Source organism: Acinonyx jubatus, chromosome X (assembly GCF_027475565.1).
Source record: "Acinonyx jubatus isolate Ajub_Pintada_27869175 chromosome X, VMU_Ajub_asm_v1.0, whole genome shotgun sequence".
NCBI classification, from domain to species: Eukaryota; Metazoa; Chordata; class Mammalia; order Carnivora; family Felidae; genus Acinonyx; species Acinonyx jubatus.
Window position 1 is genome coordinate 4,377,098 of NC_069389.1, and position 22,495 is coordinate 4,399,592.

Sequence of the window (22,495 nt, forward strand, 5' to 3'; positions counted from 1 at the left end):
GGACGTTTCGGGGGCTTTAGAAACCCAGTGCCTGTACCTGGGAGCAGAGAGCAGTACACATATTTCCCATTATTTCATGATGCTGTATCATGTCGTGGTGAAAGGCCACTCCGGGAATTGGATCCTGGGTGCGGAGTTTTTACCAGTGAAGCCTCAGACAACTGAGTTAGCATCCCGGGGCCTCTTGAGGTTAACAAGCGTTGAATTGTATGACTGGTAATAATTATAGTGTTACCGCTAACACGTACCATATTGTAAATTAGACACAGCATGATAAATGGTACTTGCTCCCTTTATACTTATCTACGTTTATGTCCTTACACGTTGAATAATTGCATAGTGTTAATAGTAGTGATACTAGGGGCGCCCGGGTGGCTCAGACGGTTGAGCGTCAGGCTTCGGCCCAGGTCATGATCTCGTGGTTCATGAGTTCCAGCCCTGCATCAGGCTCTGTGCGGACAGCTCGGGTCTGGAACCTGCTTTGGATTCTGTGTCTCCCTCTCTCGCTGCCCTTCCCCCACTCCAGCTCTGTCTCTCTCTCAAAAACACACAAACACTTAAAAAAAAAAAAACCCAACGCTATCTGCGTCTCAGGGAGGGCTCCTTAATGCTGGAGCGTCATCCCTGTGTCCAGTGTGGACCCGGGTAGAAAGGTCAGGTAACGCCTCCGCGGCCTGCCGGAACACAGCATTTCTGGTGCACGGTGGCCCCTGCGATCTCGTGAACGTCTGGCAAAGGCCAGCACCGGAGAAGCAGGGACGCCACAGGCGGCTGCGTGCGTTTTGGAGACGCTGAGCCCAGGTGCCCAGAGGAAAGCAGAGTTTGCAGGGAGGCCTACACAGCACATCGTCGTCTGCTTGGGAGCCAGCATCTGCAAACCTAGCACCCGCGGCGGTGACGAAAATGGGGAGAGGGAGAGGTCTGTGCGTGGCCGTGCTGGAACGCAGGACTCAATACACACATCTAGACCTAGGTATGTTCACACGCGTGTGCACATACGCGCGCCCAGCCGTACACACGTCTTGACGTACGTACCTTCGCGCGCGTGTTCACGTACGCGCGCCCAGCTGTACACACGTCTAGACGTACGTACGTTCGTGCGCGTGTTCACGTACAAGCACCCAGCCGTGCACACGTCTAGACGTACATACGTTCGCACACGTGCTCACGTACATGCACAGCCGTACACACATCTAGACTTACGTACGTTCGCACGCGTGTTCACACACACGTACGCACGCCCAGCCGTACACACGTCGAGACGTACGTACGTTCACGCACGTGTTCACGTATACGTACGTGCGCACAGCCGTACACACGTCTATCCAGACGGACGTTCGCGCGCGTTTACGCACACGTACGCACGGCCCGCAGTACACACGAGACGTACGTACGTTCGCGTGCGTCTTCATACACACGTACACGCGCCCAGCCGTACACACATCGAGATGTACGTACATTCACGCGCGTGTTCACGCACACGTACGCGCGCACAGCCGTACCCACATCGAACCGTACGTACGTTCGCACGCGTGTTCACGTACACGTACGCGCGCCCAGCCGTACGTACGTTCGCGCGCGTGTTCACACACGCGCCCAGCCGTACACACATCTAGACGTATGTACGTTCGCACGCGTGTTCACGCACACTTACACGCACACATTCGTGTTCAAACGCGAGGCTGCGCAGGAGGGAAGAAGGGGCAGAAGCCGGGCAGAAAGATGCGGGTCCTGCTCGGGGCGCCTGGGTAAAGCAAGTAGATGACGATCAAGAGGAAAGCGCGGAGGAAATAATAATCCCCAAGCCAGAAACGACACGGTGGCCTCCGAAAACGCTTTCAGCAGTGTGCACTTAAAGCCGCGTGTCAGAGCTTTTAACTCACAAGACGCCGAGCTGCGGGATTACCTATCTGTAGGGGGCTGTGCAAACCACTCTTGTTCACAGTTTCGACAAAATCATCCCAAAGTCCGGGTGAATAAGCGAGGCTCTAAACAAGTCATTAGAGTCCTCACGTCCGAGCATGCCTTCGCCGGCTCATGACACCATGCTACCAAGCAAAGGGACAGTGTTCTGAAAGGGGAAAGAAATCCCTAAAAGGAGCATAAAAATTTTAGCAGCAGGGAAAGTGTCAGGTGCGTGAGCTCTGCTGTGCACAAGCGAGCCCGGGGCCAACGCGTTCAACTCGCGCGTCTGTTACTTTTCGGGAGAACAGCACCGTAACGCGTTACAGCCGCAGAAGTTGCTGCCCAACTGAGGAGTGTCGGAAAAGCATGCTTTGCAAAGCACAAACCGCCCTGTCTGCGCAAGACAGAGCCCAGAGCCCGGGCACCACCGCCGGGCACTGGCTGCAGGTGAGGCCATCAGCTGAGCGGTAACGGGTGGGCTTCAGACCGGAGACCGGAACCCGGCAAACCGGGGCGCGGTGGCCAGAAGGCGGGTGTCATCGCGGACAGCGGGCCGCCCTCCCGGGGACACATTCAAGCCTGAATTCACAGAGCTGCGGCTGAAGGCGTGTCTACACCTCACGTGCAGCAAGGCTGGCGTGGAGACCCTGCTGGCCTGCACGGGGGTCTCTGACACCAAGGTTCTGCGCTGGTAACGTGGTCACTGTCATCTTTCCATCCCTGAGAATGTATTTACATGTTTGCCGACTCGATCCCTGGCTCCCAGAGGACGGTGACGCTTTGCATTTTACCCCATAAAGAGGTAAGCGGTAAGGGTGTCTCTCCACGTCTCCGACGCAGGGAGCTGCACCCCAGCCTGCAAACAAGCACCTAATTCCAGTTTTAGAAGAACTTGCACTGCTTCATAGCAAAACACCTTAACCCATGTGTCACGGACGAGCATGCTGAGCCCTGATTTCTCCGCCCATCCCCCTTGTCGTTTCCAGCCCAGAGCTGGAATGAAGTATTGGGAGAAATTGCGGACATCAGCAATCTCAAAGTTGAGCAGTAAAGTCCCAGCCCGGCCACATGTTAGCTGCCAGTCCCGGGATGGGTTTCTTAGCCTTCCAGACTTGTAGTGTCTTCCCCAGGGAGCGGTGGCACACTGCCAGGGCTGGCCTGCGGGGCTGGGTGTGACATGACTCCCGCTGTGGGAGGTCCCTGGGTTTCAGACCCCGCCCTGCACTTCACAAGTCACTGAAATCTTCAAACAGGTGCTCAGCCCTCGGCTGGGCCTTGGGTTACCGACCTGTAGAATGGGGATGGTAAGGGGGATGGTTGCGTCACTCAAGTACAATAGTCCATGCTGAGCTGTGAGTGCAGGGGCTGGCTGGGCAAACTCCAGCATCATCATCTGGGGTGGGGGTGGGGGTGGGGGACACCTGCCTGGCACCTGCGTGTCTGAGTTCCGAGACCACAAGAGCTGCTTTCTCTGCACGGCCAGACCTCTTTAATGTGAGAAGCCACACTGCCTCCTGCGAAATATTTTACATAACAACAAAACACCAAACCACTAAGTATCTGCAGTGCACTCACAAGAGGGTGACACCTTCCTGCAGGCATATGGAGCCAGCTTCATACACTTGTTAAGTACCTGCCCGGCTGGGTACACAAACATGAGCCCTCACTTACAATCCCTTCATCCATACGCTTCTGCAATGAAAAGTCTGCATTTAGCAGCAAAACCTGACCTGGACTGGCACAAGGGGTGGGGGGACTGTTTATTATTTATCACAGTGCAAATATTCACACACTTCTCTATAGAAACACCTGTGGGTTTGCTCACGGGTCCTGCCCCAGACACTGCCGTACTGAGAGCGTGTATCTCACGGAACATGTGATTGTAATGCTTTTTAACACCGGTAACTTAAAAACCGAGATACGACTGGCTCCACGAGTTTCGGCAAAGGGATTCTGACCCACGTCGATTACTGCTTGCCAGGCAGTCATACCTTGCATACCCTGAACACTACAACAAAGCCACATAATGCTTTTTCCAGACTTCGTGTGTCTCCAGAGTCGTCATACTTTGATGATTTCCAATCACAAAAAGGGGGCAGGGGGTGATCAACAGCCAGCGATTTGTGTGATATGACAGATAGGTGGGTGTCCTGAAGATACGAATACCTTTTCAGATGGGAGAGCCCAGCCTCACTGAAGACGAAACTGTCCCAGCCCAGAAGACGGGAGGACTGAGAACTGCAGAGGTGTTTCTGAATGCAGAGGACGGTACGCATTTTAATGGGGGCACAGCTTTAATGAGAAATACTGAGCGTACGATGCTATTTGATGTTAAGTGGACGTGTCCTTTTTCTAAGCTGTTTTGATAGCATGTTGGAGGTGATGGAGGTGATCTGTAGTTGATGACCAGATATTATGGAGAGTCAGAAATTGGGGGTGGGCCCTGCAGGGTGAGTTTTAGAAGGCACCCCCGGGGAAGTTGCGACTGTGCTAGAGTGGAAACCCCCAGAGCTGACGTACTGTTTTTACTGAAGCCCTGTGCTTTACAAAGCCGCTGATTTTAAAAACGGCTCACCTTTGAGGCGACTGGTTGGCTCAGTCAGTCAAGCATCCGACTTTTAGCTCAGGTCATGATCTCACGATTCTTGAGTTCGAGCCCCGTGGAGGGCTCAGAGGCTGGAGCCTGCTTTGCTCTCTCTGCCCCTCCCGTGCTCACGCTTTGTCTCTCTTTCTCTCTCAAAAAATAAACATTAAAAAAAAAATTTTTTAATGGAATGCCTTTAAGAAAAGCTTAACTTCAATAATGACATATATAGACTTACTAGTAGAAATTAAGGGGAAAAAATCAGCTATGACCTTAATCCTAACGTTTACATTTCCCCTCTACAGTATACTATTACTACTTAAACCTTCCTTTCTTTTCCTATTCCTCTGACAACAGATGATGTCTATGCTAATATGTTTTTAGTGAAAGCAAGAGTTTTTAAGTAAGAAGCAAATGAATATGCCCCATTCTTTCCAAAGTCAACAGCAGCAAATGAGTCCAATTAATTAGAGTTGTCGGTTAATCGGAGTAAATTGGGCACCAGCAGAGGGGAGAGGAGACGGCCAGGGGACCGTGCACAGCACGGTTTCACAGGGCAAGGGCGCACCTCCTTTGAAAGGACATCTAACAAGCTACTGTTTCTTTTGAAGAATAAAAATATGGGCAGCTTAGTGGAAGATACTCTACTGAAACAAGGAGTTAAGTGGCTCATTTTTCTCCTAACTGGCAGCCAAGAAAACAGTGTCTAGCACTGGGACCAGCAAACATGAAGCCACAGTTGTTGCTGGTGGCCCTGTTTGGGGAACAGCTACTCTGATGCTCGCATCTGGCACACGCATGCCCTAGGGCGGGACCTGGTTCCCCCGAGCGAAAGCGTCGGCAGCCCCATGAAGGTCATCGCTGCATAAGAGGAGTCCTTTTCCACAAGTGGACTACTGGGTCAGTGGCACAGCTATCTGAAACCCTGAGCTCTCAACGTCATGGCCTGGAAACACAGTGATTCACAGGGCACAGCAGCTGAGTTATCTGAGAGCGCTGGATGCGGTATCTCGCTTGCCTTGGGCTTTTCTTGACTTCTTAAGGCAGCCGAGCTTGCCTAATCATTCCTAGAACCCTAAAGGCAAAAGCTGTGCCGTGAGGCCAGTGCAGGCAGCAGGTGCTAAGGGCAATTCTTTATGCTGCTGGCACAGGGCACCCGGCCCACGTCCTGCCCACCCTGCTGTCATGGGGCTCCAATGGGCTCCGGGCACGCTGCTGCTGGCCCAGCTTGGTCTCAGTCAATCCACTGGCCAGACCAGCCGCCGTGGAGAGCCATGGCCCACGCAAGCCATGTCCTTGCACGGGCCAGCATCTGCTGAGAGCAGCGGTCGCCCTAGGCGTAGTAGGAAGGCACTGTCACCTGGAGGGCGACCAAGAAAGTGTGAAAACACCACTCTCACGGACTTGGCTAGGGAAGGAAGAGGCACTCCTGCAGTTTCAAAGTCCTGAATGACAAAGGGAAGTGTGGAAGCCAATGAAGACCCTTGGATGAGAACGAGCAGGGGTGGCTCACTCAGAGCTGGGCACAGGGAAGCTGCAGGGGGGAGGAGGCAGAGCAAGGGGTCTATGCAGAAGCAGGGCAGGCTACGTGACGGGTCTGGGGACACATCTGGCCTTTGGGGTTGGTCCTGTGCTGAAAGCTGGCGGTCAGTGAGGACGGAGCGGTGGGGACCTGTGACTGCCACAGAGGGCGTGCTCTGGCTCCCAGGAAAGCTGCCGGGGACGCCGAGGGCCGGGGCTCTGCTGTCACATTCGTCCTGGGCAGTGTCGGCACCCTGCTGTCCTATGTGTAAGGTGGCAGTTAGCTGCCTGCTATTTCATTCTTGCTCAGTATCCCCCAGGCTGCTGTCGTCTGCTCCTGGACTGTCACCCATGATGGAAAAGGAAGAACAGGCAACCGCGAGGGGGCAGGTGTCTCCACCTTAAGGCCACGAGATGCCCACGTGGAAAGCCACCTGGTGAGCTGCGAAGGGGTGGGAGCCGTGCCGGCTGGCCCCAGACATTCAAGTCCCATTAAAGGAAACAGTCACCAAGCCAGTCAAAAATCGGGGACCACGGGCCCTACGTGGCTGCCGACAGCCTGCCCTCACATGTCGTCCTGGATACCCGGCAATCAACAAGCAAACCTCTACCACGTTCCCGGGCAGGCGGTGGGGCCACACGCACTGCCTAGTGCTGTTCACCTCGCTCCCTAGAGCACCTCTTCACACAGGAACTCCTCTCAGCCCTGCGTTAGTCGCGGCCCTTCGGAGGGAAATACCCCACCGTCTGCATAGCAACAAGGAGGGAAACACCCCCACCGTGTGCACAGCAACAAGGAGGGAAATACCCCACGGTCTGCACAGCAACAAGGACCCTGGACGAGGGTGAGGAAGCGTTCACGAGGGACTGCGACAGTCAGGACACAAGGTGGCGTAAAGACGTGCGGCACTGACGTGGGCTTGCACACACACGGATTCACGTCTGAGCCTCTGCCCAGTAACCCCATTCACACATGCGCTCTTATCCTGCTGTGCACTGTGGGGATGGACCTTTGTGGGAAACGCTCCAGCACAGGACGCTGGGTCCAAACAAAAGCCAGGGGTAGGAAAGGCGCCTAAAAGTCCAAAGGGAAAAAAAAAAGAAAAGAAACTTTGTAAAAATCCGCTGCAGTGGAGGGGGGGCACCTGGGTGGCTCCGTCAGTTAAGCATCTGACTCTTGGTTTCGCTCAGGTCAGGATCTCACGGTTCGTGAGTTCCAGCACATCGGGCTCTGCGCAGATGTCACTGAGCTTGCTTGTGATTTTCTCTCTCCGTCCCTCCCGATTCTCTCTCTTTCAAAATTAATAAATAAGCTTAAAAAAAGAAATCTAGTGCAGCACAAAGCACAGACAGAAACAATGTTCTTTCAGGATTCCCACAAATCTTTACAGAAATCTTCCATTAAAAAACAGCAGGTTACAAACCAAAATAAGCTACAAAACTACCTTGTTTCATATTTAGTTGTAGTGTTGGCTTGTTTTGCTTAATTATGTGTGACCCAAAAATATTACTTGCTCACTGCTCCTCGTGGCCCCCCAGCTATTATTTTCATTTATGCTTTGCATACTGTGGAGAAAAAAAGAAAAAACAAAACTGTAATGATATACAGGAGAACCCAAAGCAACGTAAAATTGTTTTTTTTTTTTCCTCCAAATTAAAAGTAAGCCAAAGTCTCCAATGACTGAGTACAGAGGTCCTTCTGGACCAAATATTTATAAATTGGAAACATCTTTTATTATAAAAATACATATGACATGCAACACTCAACAGAATCATACATGCACAATCTTAAGAACCAGACATCGATCTTCGGAATACAGAAAGGGCATATGCTTGAAATGCAATCGATTTGATTAAGCAAATATTTATTGGGCACCTACTATGTGATAGGACCTCAGAAAAACGTGATAATTGAGGCCAAGACAATCCCTGCTATAAGTGAAATAAATCTGTGATGAGAACCAAACGGCTCATTAATGCCTGTTGAACAAAGGAGCAGTCAAACACCCGCAAAGGTAGGGGAAACTTTGCAAAAAGAATGAGAAAATGCCAGTATATGAATCCCAGTATTTGTCAAGACCTACTGAAATACTGCCCTCAGCTAACGGCAATGACCTGGTAGCCAAGAAAGGTCGTCTGAGAGCAGCAAGCAGAGGTTAGCACCGGGCCTGCTAGCAGTATGGGCAGGAGGGAAATCGAGAGCCCAGCAGGAACGGAAGTACGGTGATCTGTTCGCCAGCCAAGACTGCAGGTTCCTACGGGCAGAGGGCACTTAGACACTCCCTCCCGCGTCCACCAACGCGCCCATGCTTTCTACAGATGGGAGAGGCTTGCATAGTCTCTGTGGCAGCTAGTTAACCTTTTTACAAACGAGCCTGCGCGTAAAAGGTAGTGCTTCCTTGTGTTTAGGGATGTAAAAGAGAGAAATGAATAATTAACAAGCATGAAATTAGGAGTCGTGGTAATTTTTGCTTCATTTTGGAAGCTTGCTTGCTCTAGCAGGCTTAGAGAAAAGTACTTAAGAGTGTTTGACGTATCGCTTCCTGTGGCTGTAAGCTATCAGTTTTGAACCGTAAAGGAGTAATAATAACTGTGATTGCTTAAAATAAAGACCAGTAATGATCATTTGTGTGATCCCCTGTGAAGTAAAAACCTTTGATTAGCATTTGGCATGAATCACTGGCATTATCGATTATTCCACTTAGTGTGTATGGGGATTGCTCGAAGGATTTTTTTGTCCCCTGGTAATCCATACTCAATTTCTAAAACTCATTTAAGGGGCGCCTGGGTGGCTCAGTCAGTTGAGCGTCCACCTTCAGCTCAGATCATGATCTCACACTCCGTGAGTTCGAGCGCCGCATCGGGCTCCGTGCTGACAGCTCAGAGCCTGGAACCCGGTTCGGATTCCGTGTCGGTATGTCTCTGCCCCTCCCCCGCTCACACTCTGTCTGTCTCTCAAAAATAAATAAGAAAAATATATAAAAATTATACAAGGACAGTGGGGCGCCTGGGTGGCTCATTCGGTTAAGCGTCCGACTTTGGCTCAGGTCATGATCTCACGGTTTGTGAGTTCGAGCCCCACGTCAGGGTCTGTGCTGACAGCTCAGAGCCTGGAGCCTGCTTCGGACTCTGTGTCTCCCTCTGTCTCTGCCCCTCTCCTGCTCATATTCTGTCTTTCTCTCAAAAATAAATAAACATTAAAAAAAATTCTTTTTTTAAAATATAAATACATACATACATACATACATACATACATAAATAAATAAATAAAACTCATTTAAAACATGAGCTGGTTCAGAAAATGTTGCTGGATCGCTCATCTACGTATGGAAGTATACCTGTATAATGGTGGAAAAATGAACACGGGTACTAGGATCATAGATCTAAATACAAAACCAAGACTATATAACTTGTACAAGAAAGCCTAGAAGGGCATGTTTGGAATCATAGGTTATACGAGGTTTCCACACAGAGAACACAAAATGCACACACACGACTTGTAGCTAGGAACCGAACTTTACAACTTTTCTGGCACAAGGAACCGAACTTTACAACTTTTCTTGCACAAGGAGCCGAACTTTACAACTTCTCTGGCACAAGGAACCGAACTTTACAACTCAATGATGAGCCAAAAAACCTGCAGTAGATAGAATAGCAATCCCCCAAAAATGTCTACAACGTTGTCCCCAGAACCTGTGAATAGCTCACCTCACAGGCAAAAGGAAGTGTGACCACGTTATGTGCCCTGAGATGGGGAGCTGGTCCTTGATTATGCAGCAGGCGCCAGGTCACCAGAGGGTGTTTATAAGGGGAGGCAGGCGGGTCAGAGTCAGGGAAGGAGGGGTGAGCACAGAACCAGAAGCTGGGAGCGAGGGAGAGTCACAGGGCAAGGCATGCGGGAGGCCTCTACATTCTCCTCCAGAGAGCCCTGAAGGAGCAGAGCCTGTGAACACCCTGCCAAGACTAATGTTGCACGTCTGGCCTGCAGAAGGGAATGACAACAATTCTGTGTTGTCTCAAGCCAGCAGCCATTAAGTCATTTGTGGTAATTTGTTATAGCACCCTTAGCAAGCTAAGACACAACCCAGTATAGAAACAGCTTTGCTGAACAGTGGGGCGGTTTCTGAAAGAGTTAAGTCTCCACCTAAGGAGTAGGAGTGGAAAGGAAAATACAACCCCTGGGTGCCTGCAACCACATGAATGGGTTTTAGGTCAATTATACCCGATGAAGGAAGTCAGACAGGTAATGACACACTGCAACTGGTCCAACCGGGGCCCCTGGGTAGCTCAGTCAGTGAAGCGTCCCAAGTCGTCAATTAGCATCAGGTCACGATCTCACGGTTGGGGACATCCAGCCCTGCGTGAGGCTCTGCACTGGCCATGCACCCTACTTGGAACTCTCTCCTTCTCAACTCTCTGCCCGTCCCCCACTCATGCTCTCTTTCCCTGTCTCAAAATGAATAAACTTAAAGAACAAAAAAAGCTGATCTAACTGTACCTTTATTATTTTTTTATGTTTATTCATTTTTGAGAGCGAGAGACAGAGCATGAACCGGGGAGGGGCAGAGAGAGAGGGAGACACAGAATCCAAAGCAGGCTCCGGGCCCTGAGCTGTCAGCCCAGAGCCCGACGCGGGGCTCAAACCCACAGACCTCGAGCTGAAGTCGGACGCCTACCGACTGAGCCACCCAGGCGCCCCTAACGCAACACTTTAAACTACCCGTGAAGGCCAATGTGACAAAAGTGTCTTGGAACTTGACTTTCCTTTGTAAAATGCCACCTCTGTGCTGTTGCGGAGAAAGTTTTCCGCGTGCATCCAAATCGCACGGTCAAGTCCTGAAAATGCAGGCAGGCTCCAGGAGTGGAGAATCTGCAGCACTGCCGAGAAGAGTATTTCACCCATTTGGAAGATCGCCCAACACTACACGGCGCTTGCCCTGTGCTTCGGAACTGCCCTGCAAGTGCGGCCGGGGCAGGACGAGCCACATGAATTCAGGTTTCCCTTGAGGAGAACAGACGGACAGCCAGTGCTGGCAGAACAAGGCCACAAAGGGTTCGTGGAGCACAGCGTTCCTCCTGCTGGGGAACAGAGAGGTCCCTGGGGTCGGCCCATGGCCGACAGGATAAGAATGTGGACGCAACAGGGGACACAGAGATGGTTCTCAGCCAACCAAACACATAGTTGTCTTTTAGAAACCATGACGTGTGTGGCCAAGGAGGAAAGACTTTTAGCAGTCTTGCCTAGCAGTCTTGCCTCGTCCCTTTGGCCTGGGAAGAAACGCCCTTTGCCAGGATTTCAGGAGGGCAACGAGCTTGCCCTAGGCAAGTCCCAGGTGTCCCTAGGCACCCGCCAGATCAAGGACAGGGGTCCCCAGGTGGCCAGCGGGTGCAGCCAAGCAACCTTCCGGCGGCGTGATGATCACACAGGAGACGCGATGCCCCCCTTTCTGAAGAAGGGTCAAACACAGACCAATAGGAGAGTTTACTCCCCGCCCCCAGGCCTCCCCTTGTCACTGTGCTCCCCGAGCCTCTGGCATTTCGTCCTGCTCTTTCTCCTGCCCTTGGACAGGTGCCAAAGGTCATGGGGAAGGCTGGGTGTTGGTGACGGTGGGGTCTGGAATCAGAGGCAACAGACATACGCAGTGGGTCCCGAGAAACACAGCAAGGCGGCGAAGGCCAGAGACAGAGAGGCAGAAGGCAGACAGGGCGGCACGATGCGAGCCCTGAGAAACCGCAGGATTACAGACAAATATTTCCTAAAATAGGGGGAAATTCAGGGAAGGAACTGTGGAAGGTGGCAGTCACAATGAAGTGCCTTCCAAGTTACAAATCTCCCAAACACAGCCTTGGACTCACTCTACAAGGTGTCAATGCGTATCTGATGCCTGATGGTACATTACTGATACGTAAATGCTACTGGGCCAGCTGACCATCAAGAAAAGGAAACGTGTACGTGAATCTGAATAAAATAAATAAAAATAAGGAAACAAGACTCAGTGTCCAGGACTTATTCCAGGGCAGCGAGCCCGCATATGCACCATCCAGCATTGACACGCAGCCCTGTATGCAATCCCGTGAGCTCCCGTTTTAACACACGGCCTCCGCACATTCCCTTGTCCCGTGTCAGTTCCGGGCACTGGGACTCAAGCAGTGGCTCTCCAGGAGACCCACCCACACCGGCATCGGCATTATCTGGGCCCTCACAGGAAATGCAAATTCTTGGATCCACCCAGACCCACAGAGCCAGAGAGCCCGGGGCCCACGCTATTTGGGTTTTAACGAGCCCTGTGCAAGAGTTGTGATGCCTGCACAAGTGTTAGAACCTCGGGGCTGAAGTGTCATCAGCATTCACGGTCATGACACAACAGAGAATGTGTGGCTACGACAATAATTAGTAAGACAGGGTCAATAATTGGTGGCATTTCCCGTGGGGTGAGTGGCACTGGAATCTGTGACAGCCGTCCGTGGTATGGACTAGGGGCACGGCATACCCAGCTCTCAGATGGGCACACTGATGCCAGGGCACAGCACCCCGACCATACAGGATGCAGAGAACGGGTCACCCGGTGTCGCCCCTCACTGGGGCTCCTGGGTGCTCCTCGGGACACCTGTTTGTCCCCGCAACAGCCGATGGCTTCCAGCACCCAGATACTCACGTGGGCTGCAAAGTTTCATCCCCTTCCTTAAGCCCAGACGTCCTCCCTGTGCAAACCCAGGCTCGGACTTTCACATTTGCCGTTTTGCTCTCTCTTGTTGGAAAGACTGATCTAGAAGCCTGGAGCAGTGACGCTTTGGTGTGTTATTCCCTGCAACTGGAGTTATCCAGCTGAGGGAATTAAGTGAAGGTATTTCCAGACTCGGGACGGTCAGCCAAGGGCTCCCCAAGAAGTGAGTTCTCCCAAAGATTTCCCTTAAGACCTGGAGCAGAGCTCCCCTCATTTGGGCACGGAGGGGGCCATGAGCATACGGAGTCCTCCAGGGACGTTAAGCTCTGCCTTTCCCACAGGGAGTCTGAGGCCCACGCAGGCCGTGCACGCACCGCCTGGGCATCTGGACACAAGGGCCAGGCTGCCCAATGACACAAGCCCATTCTGCCGTGACGCACAGGCAGGGAGAACAGTAGGATGGCGACGGGGAGGGGAGATGTCATCAGCCGCAGCTTGTGCAGTGTGCAAAGCAGTCTTTCGGAGCATGGGCGTCCTGGGGGTAAGCAGAGTGGAAGCAGCCAGAAGCTGTGCCCGTGGAGGAGGCGGAATGCATACGGGGACTGTCACACCTGGGGGACCACAGAGACGTGCATCTGCACGCTGGGGCTGCCGCGTCCTACAGGTGTCGCCTTGTCAAAGTAAAAAGCCTGCCGAAGGGTCAGCTTCCTCACGGGTGCCGTAGGGAGAATGCTCCCTGTGACCTCAGGTTGTTTGAGGATGAAATGTGGCAGGTAGGAATTGTCCAGAAGAGAGCACGTGCTCAACACAGAGTGCTTTTTGAAAGCTCAACTGGGGAAATGAAGCCACAGGCACTTGTCCTAATATGTGCTCAAGACGATGCGTGTGAAAATACAGAACGGTCACTGATGAAGACACAAGTGAAGGAACAGGACCAGAGCATCCTTGAAGGGGCCTTCGCTGGCCCCCAGCTTCCCGAGCTCCCCTCCTGAGCGCCAGGCGTCCCTGGGCACCGGAGACCCTGTATCACAGAGCCTGGGGGGTCGTCGCGGCACACACACATCATCTTGGACAAGAGCGGGCTCCAGGATGCTTGGAATTATGGGGAAGGTGGGCTGGCAGGGATAACTGGAAAGCAGAGAGAGGGCCCATGGCTCCCAGGGGTGACGACCTGCTCCATCCGTGACACGGTGAGGCTCCTCCCACACAAAGCACCCACAGGTAGGGGGGCCGGTGGAGGCGGGTGTAGGGGAGGGTCCAGGCTGCCATCACGACGATGGGACGTGTCCCACTACCCACTAGGAGGGTGTTGTCTCTGCTGTGCTGCGTAAAGGTTCATCCCACAGCCGTGTGATGGCAGTGAGGGGGGCAAGGAGCCCGCATTGCGTGTGTAAATTCAACACAGCTACACCATCTTTAAGTGGAGGCATCTGAAGGACGGCCAGTCATCAGTCCCGCAAATTAAAATGTTTTTACATTCATTCGTACCTACAAGAAGCTGATACACGTAATGAAGAGGGGGTCCAGAAGGATGTTGCGTAACATCGATATAAGCTCTATGTGCACATATTTTCTCTCTCCTTTTTCCTTTTGTTTCAACGTTCATTTATTTATTTTGAGACAGAGAGACAGATGGGCAGAGACATAGGGAGCTCACGCACAAGGGAGGGGCAGAGAGAGAGAGGGAGACAGAGAATCCCAAGCAGGCTGCATGCCATGAGCACCGAGCCTGACATGGGGCTCGGACTCACGAACTGTGAGATGGTGACCTGAGCTGAAATCAAGAGTCGGACACTTACCAAACCACTGACCCATTCAAGTGCCCGGGTTCTCTTTTTAAAAGCATACTTTCAGCAGATTGCACAGAGAAAACAGGCTTTTCACACCAGTTTTTCCCTAGTCCCAGACAGCGATGGCTGCTCCCTGTTGTACGTGTGTTCGTCTCATGTGTCCCAAGTGGAGTCCCTGAGGCGGAATCGGAATCTCAGGGTATGCACGTGGCGACGAGAGCCCGCTGTTCCCTGAAGCGGGCACTGCTGTGTTACGGGACGGCAGAGGGGTCGGCCCCAGATTGTGAATGAGAGCCCCAAGCACCACTGAGTGACAGGATGCAGGACTCGGGGACACAGCCGCGCCTCTGTGCTTGGGGTGAAGTAGAAACACTGCACACGCAGCATGTCTGGACTCTGCTCGCCCACTCGCACACGCAGGACGTCTAACGTAACAGAAGTTTTCTCAGACTGTGTAATGCCCCCTGACCGTGCAGCCCGGGGAAACTCAACCACGGTCTCCAAAAAGACTTCTCCCCACGTCAAACTGATACCCTTGCTAGCACGATTAGGTATCTATGTCCCTTCTCCATCAACACTATTTTCAGCTACACCCCAAGAAAAGATCTAACTTGAAGGTGGCCTACAACCCAAAATGACAGATAACTTGCTTTTTGTTTTGCAAACTATTATCAAGTAAGGTTTGGAAATACTTAAACATGCAATACTTTTTCTACCTGAATGTTTGCATTTTGGCTCGTTATGCAATGGCCAACTCAAAAATTTCTTTGGCAATGTTAGTAGATTATGCTGAAATTATGCTCAATAGGGATGCTCCAACACTTTTTTATATTCCTTCAAGCAATGGTTCACAAATGTGGGGGAGGGGAGTGAGATTTTACCCATGGGGGTACATAAAAGACAAGATCAATGTGTTTCTGTCTGTAAATCTTTTTTAAAAATCCGATTTAAAAGACAGTTACACTAAGCAATGATTATAAATCTCTATTTATGTGCACATAATGTTGAACGATGAAATTCTCATGACAGCAACAGCACGAAGGAGGGGGGAGAGGATGGAGCCATGTAGGAGCAAAGTTTTGGCATAAGTTTTAAGCTAAGCTGGCATTAGTGCAAACTAGGTGGCGACACATTAAGATGTTAACTGTAATTGGGGCACCTGGGTGGCTCAGTGGTAGAGCGTCTGACTTCGGCTCAGGTCATGATCTCACAGTCCATGGGTTCGAGCCCCGTGTCGGGCTCTGTGCTGACAGGTCAGTGCCTGGAGCCTGCTTCGGATTCTGGGTCTCATTCTATTTCTGCCCCTTCCTCTCTCACACTCTATGTAACTCTCTCTCAAAAGTAAATAAACACTAAAAAAATTAAAAAAAAAAAAAAAGATGCTAACTGTAATCTTCAGAGCAACCACTAAGAAAATAACTAAGAACGTATATAATACATAATAAAAGAAACAAGGGGAGAATTAAAACGGCAGAGTGCTTGCTTCGGCAGCACATACACTAAAACTGGACGATACAGAGAAGACTAGCATGGCCCCTGAGCACGGATGACAGGCAAATTCGGAAAGTGTTCCATACTTTTCTCATAAGAGCCATTTATGGAAAGCCCACACCTAGTATCATCCTCAATGGGGAAAAACCTGAGAGCTTTCCCCCTAGGGTCAGGAACACAACAGGGATGTCCACTCTCACCGCTGTTGTTTAAGATAGTGTTGGAAGTTCTAGCATCAGCAATCAGACAACAAAAGGAAAGCAAAGGCATCAAAATTGGCCAAGAAAAAGTCAAACTTTCAGTTTTCGCATAGGACATGATACTCTATACGGAAAACTCAAAAGACTCCACCAAAAGACTGCTAGAACTGATCCATGAATTCAGCAAAGCCTCAGGGTACAAAATCAATGTACAGAAATTGGTTGCATTTCCCTATACCAATAATGAAGCAACAGAAAGAGAAATCAAGAAATTGATCCCGTTTACAATTGCACCAAGAACCATCAAATACCTAGGAATAAACCTAACCAAAATGGAAAAACCTGTATGCTGAAAACTTATGAAGGAGAAAGCTTATGAAAGAAATTAAAGAAGACACAAACAAATGGAAAAACATTCCATGCCATGGATTGGAAGAATAAATATTGTTAAAATGTCAATATAAGTGTCAATATTACCCAAAGCAATCTACACATTCAGTGCAATCCCAATCAAAACTGCACTGGCATTCTTCTCAAAGCTAGAACAAGCAATCCTAAAATTTCTATGGAACCACAAAAGACCCCGAATAGCAAAAGTAATATTTAAGAAGAAAACCAAAACAGAGGCATCGCAATCCCAGACTTTAGCTTCTACTACAAACCTGTAATCATCAACACAGTATGGTAATGGCACAAAACAGACACACAGAACAATGGAATAGAGACCCCAGAATTGAACCCACAAATGTATGGCCAACTAATCTTTGACAAAGCAGGAAAGAATATCCAATGGAAAAAAGACAGTCTCTTTAACAAATGGTGCTGGGAGAACTGGACAGCAACATGCAGAAGATTGAAACGAGACCACTTTCTCACACCATTCACAAAAATAAACTCAAAATGGATGAAAGACCTAAACGTGAGACAGGAAACCATTAAAATCCTCGAGGAGAAAACAGGCAAAAACCTCTTTGATCTTGGCCGCAGCAACTTCTTACTCAACATGTCTCCGGAGGCAAGGGAAACAAAAGCAAAAATGAACTACTGGGACCTCATCAAACTAAAGACTTTCTGCACAGCGAAGGAATCAGCAAAACTAAAAGACAACCGACAGAATGGAAGATCTCTGCAAACGACATAGCAGATAAAGGGTTAGTATCCAAAATCTACAAAGAACTTATCAAACTCAACACCCAAAAAACAAATAATCCAGTGAAGAAATGGGCAGAAGACATGAATAGACACTCTCCAAAGAAGATATCCAGATGGCCAACAGGCACATGAAAAGATGCTCAATGTCACTCCTCATTAGGGAAATACAAATCAAAACCACACTGAGATACCACCTCATGCCAGTCAGAGTGGCCAAAATGAACAAATCAGGAGACTATAGATGCTGGAGAGGATGTGGAGAAACGGGAACCCTCTTGTACTGTTGGTGGGAATGCAAACTGGTGCAGCCGCTCTGGAAAACAGTGTGGAGGTTCCTCAAAAAATTAAAAATAGATCTACCCTATGACCCCGCAATAGCACTGCTAGGAATTTACCCAAGGGATACAGGAGTACTGATGTATAGGGGCACTTGTGCCCCAATGTTCATAGCAGCACTTTCAACAGCCAAATTATGGAAAGAGCCTAAATGTCCATCAACTGACGAATGGATAAACATGATGTGGTTTATATATACAATGGAATACCACTTAGCAATGAGAAAGAACGAAATCTGGCCATTTGTAGCAACATGGATAGAACTGGAGGGTATTATGCTGAGTGAAATAAGTGAGTCAGAAAATGATGGATACCTTATGTTTTCACTCATATGTGGATCTTGAGAAACTTAACAGAAGAGCATGGGGGAAAAGAAAGGAAAAAAAATAGTTACAAACAGAGAGGGAAGGAGGCAAAGCATAAGAGACTCTTAAATACAGAGAACAAACTGAGGGTCGATGAGGGATGGGAGGGAGGGGAGGTGGGTGACGAGCAATGAGGAGGGCACTTGTTGGGATGAGCACTGGGTGTTGTATGTAAGCAATGGACCATGGGAATCTACCCCCAAAATCAACACCACACTCTACCCATTGTATGTTAGTCAATTTGACAATGAATTATATTTTTAAGAAAATAGTACACTAGAAAGTATCTAGTTAATATGAAAGAAGGCAGTATAACTTCTCCGTGAAGAAATAAAGGAACAAAATAAGACGTACACAAAACAATATGCCATACAAAAATCCTGTGTTATCAGGAGTGGCATTTCATGTAAATGATCAAAACCCCCAATTAAAAGCTAAACCATGCCAGAATGGATTTTAAAACAAGAAGACCATGCTCCAACTATAACGTGTCTACAAGACACAGTTTACGTCCAGAGAAGCACAGGATTTCAAGGAGGTTTGAAAAGACAGGCAAGGTGCACAGCAACCAAAAGAGAAGCAGATTGGCTGCATCACACAACAGAGATTCAAGACAAATGCCTGTAGCGGTTACAAAGCCAAGAAATCTAACAGAAGCATTTTATAAAGAGGTCATTCCGCATTCTAATGATGCGACAATTATAAACACGTATGAACTCCACAACAGAGCCCCAATTACATAAAAGAGAAACTGATAAAACTGTTGGGAGAAATAGATAATTCAACAATAGCAGTTGGAGATTTGGATATGACACTTTTAATAAGGGGCAGAACTAGATTAAAAGCAGCAAGGATAGAGGGGACTAGACTTAACACCGTGAACTACGTAAACACCGCCAACCAGCTGGACTTAGGAGACATCTGCGGAACGTTCCCCCCGGCCGAAGAAAACACACCTTCTCCAGGGAAGACGGTACGCTAGGCCAAGGTGCCGTAAACTGACAAACGCTTGCAATCATACAAAATACTTCCCCAATCTACAGTGTGATGAAAATAGAAGCTGGTAATAGAAAATCTACTGGGGAAATCGGCAAGAACACGTGGAAAGTACACAACGTGCCTGTATATTCAAAGGCCAAAGAGGAAACTATAAGGGAAACTCACAGATCCTGTGGGGCGAATGAAAATGAAAACACGACACCCCCAAATCTTCGGGGAGCAGGCAGTGCTGGGAGGGAAGTGGGGGGCCCCAAACGCCCGTATTACCAAACAATGGTCAGAGACGTGGAGCGTGTGGATAGGCTGAAGACGAGCAAGAGGCTGTGAGCCCCGGAATGAGGCCGCCCGCATGTGGCTGCAGAAGGCAAGGGAATCCCAAGCCTCCAGAAAGGAACGCATCTCCAGAAAGGACACCAAGAGTTCAGCCCGCGAGACAGATACGGGATTTCTGACCTGCACAATGTCGCTGTTGTAAGACGTCTGTGTTGTCTTATTAACTGGTGACTCCGGCAACAGAAAAGTAACACAATAAGAAACGTTCTCGGCCACCTGTTTTTCCTTTTTTTCACTGGACTTCTGGTCCTTTCTATCACTGGACTTCTTGAGACAGTGAGTCTCAAGCAGACCAAACACCCAGCGTAAGAAAGAACAAAATTTTCTGAACATGTCGTTCACGAGGACCTTAACAGCCGGAGGTCAAAGGCAGCTACAGACGGTTCATGGCACTACGTGTGACACTTCCCTGAGGCTGGCCACCAGCTGTTAAAGAACACCGTGGCCTTGGCCTTTCTTAGTGCTACATCACAATCGCAGACGCACAAATCTCATTAATCGCTGGGTTCTTCTTTCCCATGTCCCACTGGCACGTGTCACGAACATCAATAATTTAAGTCCTTCTTGAATTTTAGGGGACAGACAACCACCGCGTTCTAGATGGATGTGTCTTTCTTGTATTGCAGATGTGTAAACTCTGCTAAGAACTAGCTTCCGAAGGCCCCAGGCTTTATGGTTTAATGATGAATCCATATGTTTTTATGCCTTTTGAATAAATGAAAACCAGCAGATGTCCTCCACAAAATGCAAGGCTGAAAGACGTTCTTTCCCCGCTGAAAGAACAGCTTCCATTCTCTTCGGGATCTACCTTTCAGTAGCCTGCCCTGCCCCTCCTCGCCTTCTGTCCTTATCACTGGTATGAAGGAAGCCCCCGCAGAGGGCCTGCTGGGATACAACACCAGCAGTGTAAGCATTAGTAGGGAGACGACGCCAGAAACAGTTTTAATTTAGGGCGAGGCAAAGCATCGTGACATCTAGGAATCACACTGCGGTGAACTCAGCGCCGATCACTATAAAGTGCTCCTCCTTTAAAGACACAAAATGCATCACGTCCAGGCATATTCCTTTGGCTGTCAGGGCGTGCTTTTTGTTTAAGCAGTTTTTGGGGGGGGGGGGGGGGGTGGAGGAATGTCACAAAACTCAACTGTGGAAAGAGGACCCAAGGAAGACTGGAGAAACTTCCGTGGTGTTCCCACTGGCACAGCCAGTACATCCCAGAGCATTCCGTCTTTACATCCCAGCTCTGTGTATCCCAGAGCATTCCGTCCCCAGGGCGAAGACTGTCGAACCTTGGTGCAGACTGCTGGATCCCTTCAGGGTATCAAAAATTCTAAACTCCTGGGTGGACTGGTCTGCCATACCAAAGGAACACAGACCGGGAGGCTTAACAGACCTTTCCCACTCCCAATACTGCAGGCTGTGAGCCTGAGATCCACGCAGGGCCGAGGCTGGTTCCCCCTTGAGGCCTGTCTCCTTGGCGTGTAAACCGTCTTCTCCCGCGTCCTCACGTGGCCATCCCTCTGTGTGTGCCCGTGTCCTAATTCCCCCTGGTTTTTTATTTATTATTAATTTTTGAGAAAGACAGCAAGCAGGGGAGTGACACACACACACACACACACACACACACACACACACACACACAGAGAGAGAGAGAGAGAGAGAGAGAGAGAGAGAGAGAGAGAGAATCTCCAGCAGGGTCCGTGCTATCAGCACAGAGCCAACGTGGGGCTTGAACTCACAAAACCGTGAGATCGTGACCTGAGCCAAATCAAGAGTCAGAGGCTTAACTGAGTGAGCCACGCAGGCACCCCCTAATCTCTTCTTCTTACAAGGACACCAGCCCTATGGGATCAGGGCCTGCCCTAGTGACCTCATTTTACCTTAGTCACCTCTTTAAAGACCCCACTTCCACACACAGCCCCATTCTGAGGGCCTGGGAGTGAAGGGTTTCAACTGGTGAATTTTGGGGAGTCCCAGTCCGGCCCATGGAGTTCTAATAAATCTTTATCTATTTGGTATTTCTTTCTGTCAAGGGCATACCCAACCAACCACTTAAGGTCTCCTTACACATCTTATTTTTCAAAATGAGGAGGGACTAGGAGAGTAATCAACAAATAATCAAGATCCTTTTTATTTTATTTTTTATTTTTATTTTAATTCCAGTGTAGTTTTTTTTTTAATTTTTTTTAATCTTTATTTATTTCTGAGACAGAGAGAGACAGAGCATGAATGGGAGAGGGGCAGAGAGAGAGGGAGACACAGGACACAGAATCCAAAGCAGGCTCCGGGCTCTGAGCTGTCAGCACAAAGCCCGACACAGGGCTCAACCCACGAACTGTGAGATCATGACCTGAGGAGCCGAAGTCGGACGCTCAACCGACTGAGCCACCCAGGCACCCCCAATCAAGATCCTTTTATTTAAAAGAATATGCTCACATGACCTAAGTTGGTTTACAAATCTCAGATTTTACTGAACTGTACTCAGGGTTTCTGCAAAGAACCACGAGCAGCAAGGTGTGGGTCCCTCCATCCATGGAGAGTACACCACCGACACTCAAAAGCAGTGATGGGGGAGCAGTCTTGATCAAAGGGTACGGGGTTGGTGTCCTGACGTCCAGCGGCAAAGGGGCAACTAATGACACCTCCTCTCTGTGAACACGTAGAGGGTCCATGGACACAGAGTTAAGGCCAGCCACATGCTCATTTTCTGAGGCATGTCAGTCTATGGCCTTATAAGATGTTACTCTAAGTCAGACCCAGTACATGAAAGATATCGCCTTCAATCAGACGCCATTTTCATAGCCCTCCCTAGGACTTGCTTAAAGCTGGGACCTATAATCAGAATGGAGAATTCTTGTCGAGTTCAAAGAGTATTGGATTTAAGTGGAAAGACATTTACGTGTGTTAAAAAATGCAAAATTTAATCAGCTGGGTGGGAAAAGTATCTGGTAGAGGACGGATTTTCCCTAAGGGACAGGTAGCTCATTCGGTGCCCAAGATATTCAGTGATGTTTAAGGGAAGGAAGACCACCAAATAAACTCTTGTGTGCTATTTAATACTTTGTGACTTAGAGTCTTTAATTGAATTTGGCCCATTGGGGCCACAGTGCCATAAATAAACTTTTAAACGCTCACTGAAATTACTAATCTTCAC

The 22,495-nt window shown here is 49.5% G+C and overlaps 1 protein-coding gene and 1 non-coding gene across 5 annotated transcripts in view; one reads left to right on the top strand and one right to left on the bottom strand.

The window, feature by feature from the left end:
- Positions 1-22,495, bottom strand: part of PUDP (pseudouridine 5'-phosphatase) — a 374,053-nt gene that overhangs the window by 339,512 nt on the left and 12,046 nt on the right. The window lies entirely within an intron of this gene.
- Positions 15,941-16,046, top strand: LOC113596630 (U6 spliceosomal RNA). The gene has a single exon (XR_003417429.1). It is a non-coding gene; the product is annotated as a U6 spliceosomal RNA (small nuclear RNA).